The sequence below is a fragment of the Argopecten irradians genome, chromosome 2, assembly GCF_041381155.1.
Source record: "Argopecten irradians isolate NY chromosome 2, Ai_NY, whole genome shotgun sequence".
Taxonomy (NCBI): domain Eukaryota; kingdom Metazoa; phylum Mollusca; class Bivalvia; order Pectinida; family Pectinidae; genus Argopecten; species Argopecten irradians.
In genome coordinates this window covers 66,639,977-66,646,549 of record NC_091135.1, presented here as the reverse complement: position 1 = coordinate 66,646,549, position 6,573 = coordinate 66,639,977, and positions in this window count along the sequence as shown.

The following is a 6,573-nucleotide window of genomic DNA, read 5'->3' as shown; positions in this document are numbered from 1 at the left end:
ATAAATCGCTACTTGTCCTAGAGTTCTGCATGGATTGTGACCAAATTTGGCACAAACATCCTTGGGGAAGGGGAACAGAACTTGTATAAATTTTGGCTCCGACCCCCCAGGGGCAGGAGGGGCGGGGCCCAATATGGGAAAAAGAGGTAAATCCTATAAATCGCTACTTGTCCTAGAGTTCTGCATGGATTGTGACCAAATTTGGCCACAAACATCATTGGGTGAAGGGGAACAGAGTTTGTATAAATTTTAGCTCTGACCCCCCTGGGGCATGAGGGATGGGGCCCAAAAGGGGAATCTGAGGTAAATCCTATAAATAGCTACTTGTCCTAGAGTTCTGCATGGTTTGTGACCAAATTTTTCAAACATCCTTCGGAGAAGGGGAACAGAATTTGTGTAAATTTTCGCTCTGACCACCCCCCACCCCCCTCTGGGGGCAGGAGGGGCGGGGCCCAATAGGGAATTAGAGGTAAATATTCAAATTCATTCAGAAAAGAAACAATGAACCTGTATTCAGAACATTACTTGGCATTACAAACCAGGTGAGCGATACAGGCCCTCTGGACCTCTTGTTTAATGTTATTGTTCTAGTATTACTTGAGTTATCCATACAAATTTAAGTGTTTGTATTAATTTACTTGTTTTCAATGATCAGAAAGTCAAAGTAAAAACTTCAATTAAAGGGAAATAACTCTTCCACCAATGAGCTTTGATATTACCAGTAAGCTCAAATTATCAAAGGGATCTGCATAGATAGACTGCATTTTTATATGCTGAATTTTGCATCCCGATGAACAAAACTGAGCATATTAAAATGCAGTCCTGTCAAATGTTTAATGTTGACATTTCTGAAGTTTTTCTTTTAAATTTGGGATACTGAGAGATGTAATGATGATCTTATAACATGACCTCTCCTCTGATAAATAATTTTGCCGACAATAGACATTATAACTTTAACAATTACTTTGTAGTATTACTCTGACGTTGGAGTAGTCCTGTGGTATCCTCGCTAAATGTTTTTAGTCCCTTGCTGATGAAACCGGAGGGGACTAGTGTTTGTTTCCGTCTGTCTGTCTGTCTCCGTCTGTCTGTCTGTCCCAATTCGGTTTCCAGAAAACTTGAGAACTGATGGGTGGATTTTGCTCAAACTTCACACAATGGTAGCATATGAGACAAGAGGCCCATGGGCCTTAACGGTCATCTGACTCATGGCATAAAACAACAAAGTCACAGTATAAAGTATTGGTTAACGATTAATATAAACAATACAAGGAACTCCTTAGTTAAATGTGCAAGTTTCTGAAATAGGTAAATGTCATTTGTTGAACAAACTTGGTAGCCCTTCATCCATATATGGTTTTAACCCATTCAAGGATTAATATAAGGAGGAGTCAGATTTTAAAGCCAAATTTCAGCAAAGCTCCCATTTTGGACCTCCGCCGTACTATCCCCATGGGTCTTAGCTCGGTCCTTTATAAAATATGATTGTCCTCACCTAAAGTTCCCCCTTCTGAATCAATTAAAACCCATATAGACCAATTTTCATTGAGATATCGGAGACTGAACCCGAACACAGGAAGTGGGCCAGCGGCCATCTTGGAATACCAAAATATTTACGAAAATGTTTGCATGTTGTTCGGCATCAATTAAAACCCCTATAGACCAATTTTCATTGAGATCGGAGACCGAAACCTGAAAACAGGAAGTGGGCCAGCTAAAATTAAGAAAATTTGCCCTTTTGGGGCCCACCCCTCAGCCCCTAGGGGTCGGACCAGACTCATTTATATAAAATATGATTGTTCTTCCCCAATGATGTTTCACATCAAATATGGATGAAATTCATCTGAGGATGAAGGAGGAGTAGGATTTTAAAACTAAATTTAAGAAAATTTCCCCATTTGGGGCCCCACCCTCAGCTCCTAGGGGTCAGACCAGGCTCATTTATATAAAATATGATTGTCCCTTCCCCAATGATGATGTTTCACACCAAATATGGTTGAATTCATCCAAGGATGAAGGAGGAGTAGGATTTTAAAGGTAAATTTAAGAAAATTTCCCCATTTGGGGCCCCATCCTCAGCCCCTAGGGGTCAGACCATGCTCATTTATTTAAAATATATTTGACCTTCTTCAATGATGTTTCACGACAAATATGGATGAAATCATCCCAAGGATGAAGGAGGAGTAGGATTTTAAAGCGTAAAATAAGAAAATTTGCCCTTTTGGGGCCCCACCCCTCAGCCCCTAGGGGTCGGACCAGGCTCATTTATATAAAATATGATTGTCCTTCCCCAATAATGTTTCAAACCAAATATGGATGAAATCCATCAAAGGATGAAGGAGGAGTAGGCTTTTGTATAAATTGTCTTACGCACGACGCACTGCGGACGACGACGGACAAAACACGATGACAAAACGTCATCCTGACTGTCAGGATGACCTAAAAATACAACTTGGGATTGAATTTGGGGTCAAAAGATCAACTACAAAGTCACTGTTAGTAAAAATTGATTGTTTAAAAAAATTTGTTTCCACACAATAACTTGATAAAAATTACTGCATTTTTAGGTCACCTGAGACGAAGTCTCAAGTGACCTATTCTAATCGCCTTTTGTCCGTCGTCGTGCGTCGTCGTCCGTCGTATGTCCGTAAACAATTTACATTTTCGACTTCTTCTCCAAAACTGCTGAAGCAATTTCAATGAAATTTTGCACAAACCTTCTAAGGCATAAGGCCAATCAAAATTGTGAATTATATGGTCCTCACCCCCCCAGGGGGCTGTGGGAGGGGCCAAAAGGGGTAAAATTGAGTAAAATTTCAAAAATCTTCTTCTCTACTCACAGATGTGGTAGAATCAAATACTCTTCATAGATAGAAAGGTCTTAAGGTCCTTTACAAAAATTGTGAATTATATGACCCTGGGGTCTCTAGTTTCCCCCTGGGGAGGGGGTTAAGTTTACTATACTTTATATTGAGAAAACACTTTTTTGCACATTATTTGGTCATTTGTAATAGGAAATGAGTCAAATGTTGTCAGAATTATCAGTATGAGATGGTCATTTAATCCTATTAACAAATTTTCTATGACTGACCCCCAGGGGCCTTAGGGGCGGGGTCAAAAGGGGTCAAATAGGCTAAAACTTCAAAAATCTTCTTCTGAAATTCTGGAAATGGTAGAATCAAATACTTTTCATAAATAGAAAGGTCTTAAGGTCCTTTACAAAAATTGTGAATTATATGACCCTGGGGTCTCACGTTTCCCCCTGGGGAGGGGGTCAAGTTTACTATAGTTTATATAGGGAAACACATCTATGAGCATTTTTTGCTCAATTTTCATTGGAAACGAGTCAAACTTGGTTAAAATTATTAGCCTGAGATAGCATTTTAATATATCATATCCACATTGGTTCTGGCCAACCCCATGGGGGCAGAGGAGAGGGGCTAAAAAAGGGTCAAATAGGCTAAAACTTCAAAAATCTTCTTCTGAAATTCTGGAAATGGTAGAATCAAATACTTTTCATAAATAGAAAGGTCATAAGGTCCTTTACAAAAATTGTGAATTATATGACCCTGGGGTCTCACATTTCCCCCTGGGGAGGGGATCAAGTTTACTATAGTTTATATAGGGAAAACACATTTTATGAGCATTTTTTACTCAATTTTCATTTGAAACGAGTCAAACTTGGTTAGAATTATTAGCCTGAGATAGCATTTTAATATCATATCCATATTGGTCCAGGCCGACTCCCTGGGGGCAGAGGGGCGGGGCCAAAAAAGGTCAAATAGGCTAAAACTTCAAAAATATTCTTTTAAAATTATGGAAATGGTATAATCAAATACACTTTATAGATAAAAAGGTCTTAAAGTTTGTTTATAAAAATTGTAAATTATATGACCCTGGGATCTCCTGTTTCCCCTTGGGGAGGGGTCAAGTTTACTATATAGTTTATATAGGAAAAACACATTAATGAGCATTTTTTGCAGAATTTTCATAGGAAATGAGTCAAACTTGGTTAGAATTATTAGCCTGAGATAGCATTTTGATATCATATCCACATTGGTCCTGGCCGACCCCCTGGGGGTAGAGGGGCGGGGCTAAAAAAAGGGTCAAATAGGCTAAAACTTCAAAAATCTTCTAAAATTCTGGATATAGTGGAATCAAATAATTATAGATGGAAAGGTCTTCAGGTGTTTTATAAAAACTGTGAATTATATGACCTTGGGGTCTTACGTTACCCCCTGGGGAGGGGTCAAGTTTACTTTAATTTATATAGGAAAAACATATTTGTGAACATTATTTGCCCAATTTTCGTAGGAAATTAGTCAAACTTGATTAGAATTATTAGCCTAAGATATAGCATTTTAACATCCATATCCGTCCTCGATGACCCCCTGGGGGACCAGAGGGGCAGGACCAAACAGGGTCAAATTGATTAAAATTTCAAAAAATACCTCTAAGTTCACAGGTTTGATGGAAGCAAATACTCTTCATAGTCTAAAAAAGGTCAAATTTATAAATCACTGACCAACTTCAAGGCCCAGCAATAGAGCATATAGTGTTTTTATGTCTTTCATTTGTTTTATTATTTGTTTCATTATTATATTCTAACTCAGGTGACCGTTAAGGCCCATGGGCCTCTTGTTATCAAACTCCATACAATGGTAGTATATGGGAAAATATAGCTTTGGACTGAATCTTGGGTCAAAAGGTCAACTACAAAGGTTATTGTTACTAAAAATAGATTGTTTAAAAAATTTTCATTTCCAGACGATAACTTGAGAAAATATGAACAGATTTTGATTAAATTTCACACAATCGTAGCATATAAGAAAATACAGCTTGGCATTAAATTTAGGGTCAAAAGGTCAACTACAAAGGTCAGTTACTAAAAGTAGATTGTTTCACAAATTTTAGTTTCCGAATGATAACTTAAGAACACAACGGAATTTGTTCAAACTTTATACAATGGTAACATAGGAGATAACATAGCTTGGGATAGAATTTGGGGTGAAAACGTCAACTACACAGGATTACTTATTATAATAACAAGAGGCCCAGAGGGCCTGTATCGCTCACCTGGTTTTTTGTTAGTAATTATCACAAGACTCTGACAATTAGAAAAATAAGCAAACTTGACTCCCAAAGTTTAATTTTGAATCACAACCATACAATGATGCTATTGATACCATACAAATATGCTATCCAATACATAGGTTCAGAGACAAAGTAATTTATATGAAAGTAGTAGCCTAATTGACCTTTTTGACCTCGCATCTATTGCCGTCTAAGGCCCCGGGGGTCAGCCCTATCATTTGTACAATTTCAAATCCCAACCCTATAAAGATGCTACCATTGCATTATAAGTGCTCTTCCATTCTTAGTTGCAGAGAAGAAGTCGTTTATATGGAAATAGCTAAATTAACCCCTTTTGACCCCACCCTTCAGGCCCCCGGGGGATCAGCCCCATCATTTGCAAAATTTTGAATCCAAACCCTATAAGGATGTGACCATTGCATTATGAGCGTAATCCCATGTTAAGTTGCAGAGAAAAAGTCATTTATATGGAAATTGACCACTTTTGACCCCGCCCCTCAGGCCCCCGGGGGGTCAGCCCTATCATTTGCACAATTTTGAATCCCCACCCTATAAGGATGCTACCATTGCATTATGGGTGCTATACCATGCTTAGTTGCAGAGAAGAAGTCATTTATATGGAAATAGCCAAATTGGCCCCTTTTGACCCCGCCCCTCAGGCCCCCGGGAGGTCAGCCCCATCATTTGTACAATTTTGAATCCCCACCCTATAAGGATGCTACCATTGCATTATGGGTGCTATCCCATGCTTGGTTTCAGAGAAGAAGTCGTTTATATGGAAATAGCCAAATTGACCCCATTTGACCCCGCCCCCGGGGGGGGGGGGGGGGGGGGGGGGGGGTCAGCCCCACCATTTGTACAATTTTTGAATCCCCACCCTATAAGGATGCTACCATTGCATTATGGGTGCTATCCCATGCTTGGTTTCAGAGAAGAAGTCGTTTATATGGAAATAGCCAAATTGACCCCTTTTGGCCCCGCCCCTCAGGCCCCCGGGGGATCAGCCCCATCATTTGTACAATTTTCAGTTAGTAGCCCATAAGGATACTACCAGTCAAATTTTGTTGAAATCCGACCAGCGGTTATGGAGAAGAAGTCGATTGTTGACGGACGACGGACGCCGGACGCCGGACGCTGCGGTATCCCATAAGCTCACCTCGGTCCTTCGGACCAGGTGAGCTAAAAATGGTTTGTTTCACAAATTTTCGTTTCTGGGACGATAACTTGAGAGCAGATAAACAGAATTTTTTCAAACTTCATATAATGATAGCATACGTAACCAAGTATCAATAACTTATATTAGAAAATGTAATTAATTGCAGGGGACGTGTGTTGCTTGCAACACTAACTGTTTTATTTAAATGCTTGCAACACTAACTGTTTTATTTAAATGAAATAGAAGTCAGATATACCAAATTCTTTCTATGTACTGCAATCTCATACACTAAGAAGCTCAAGAAGCTGCATGCTACTGGTATT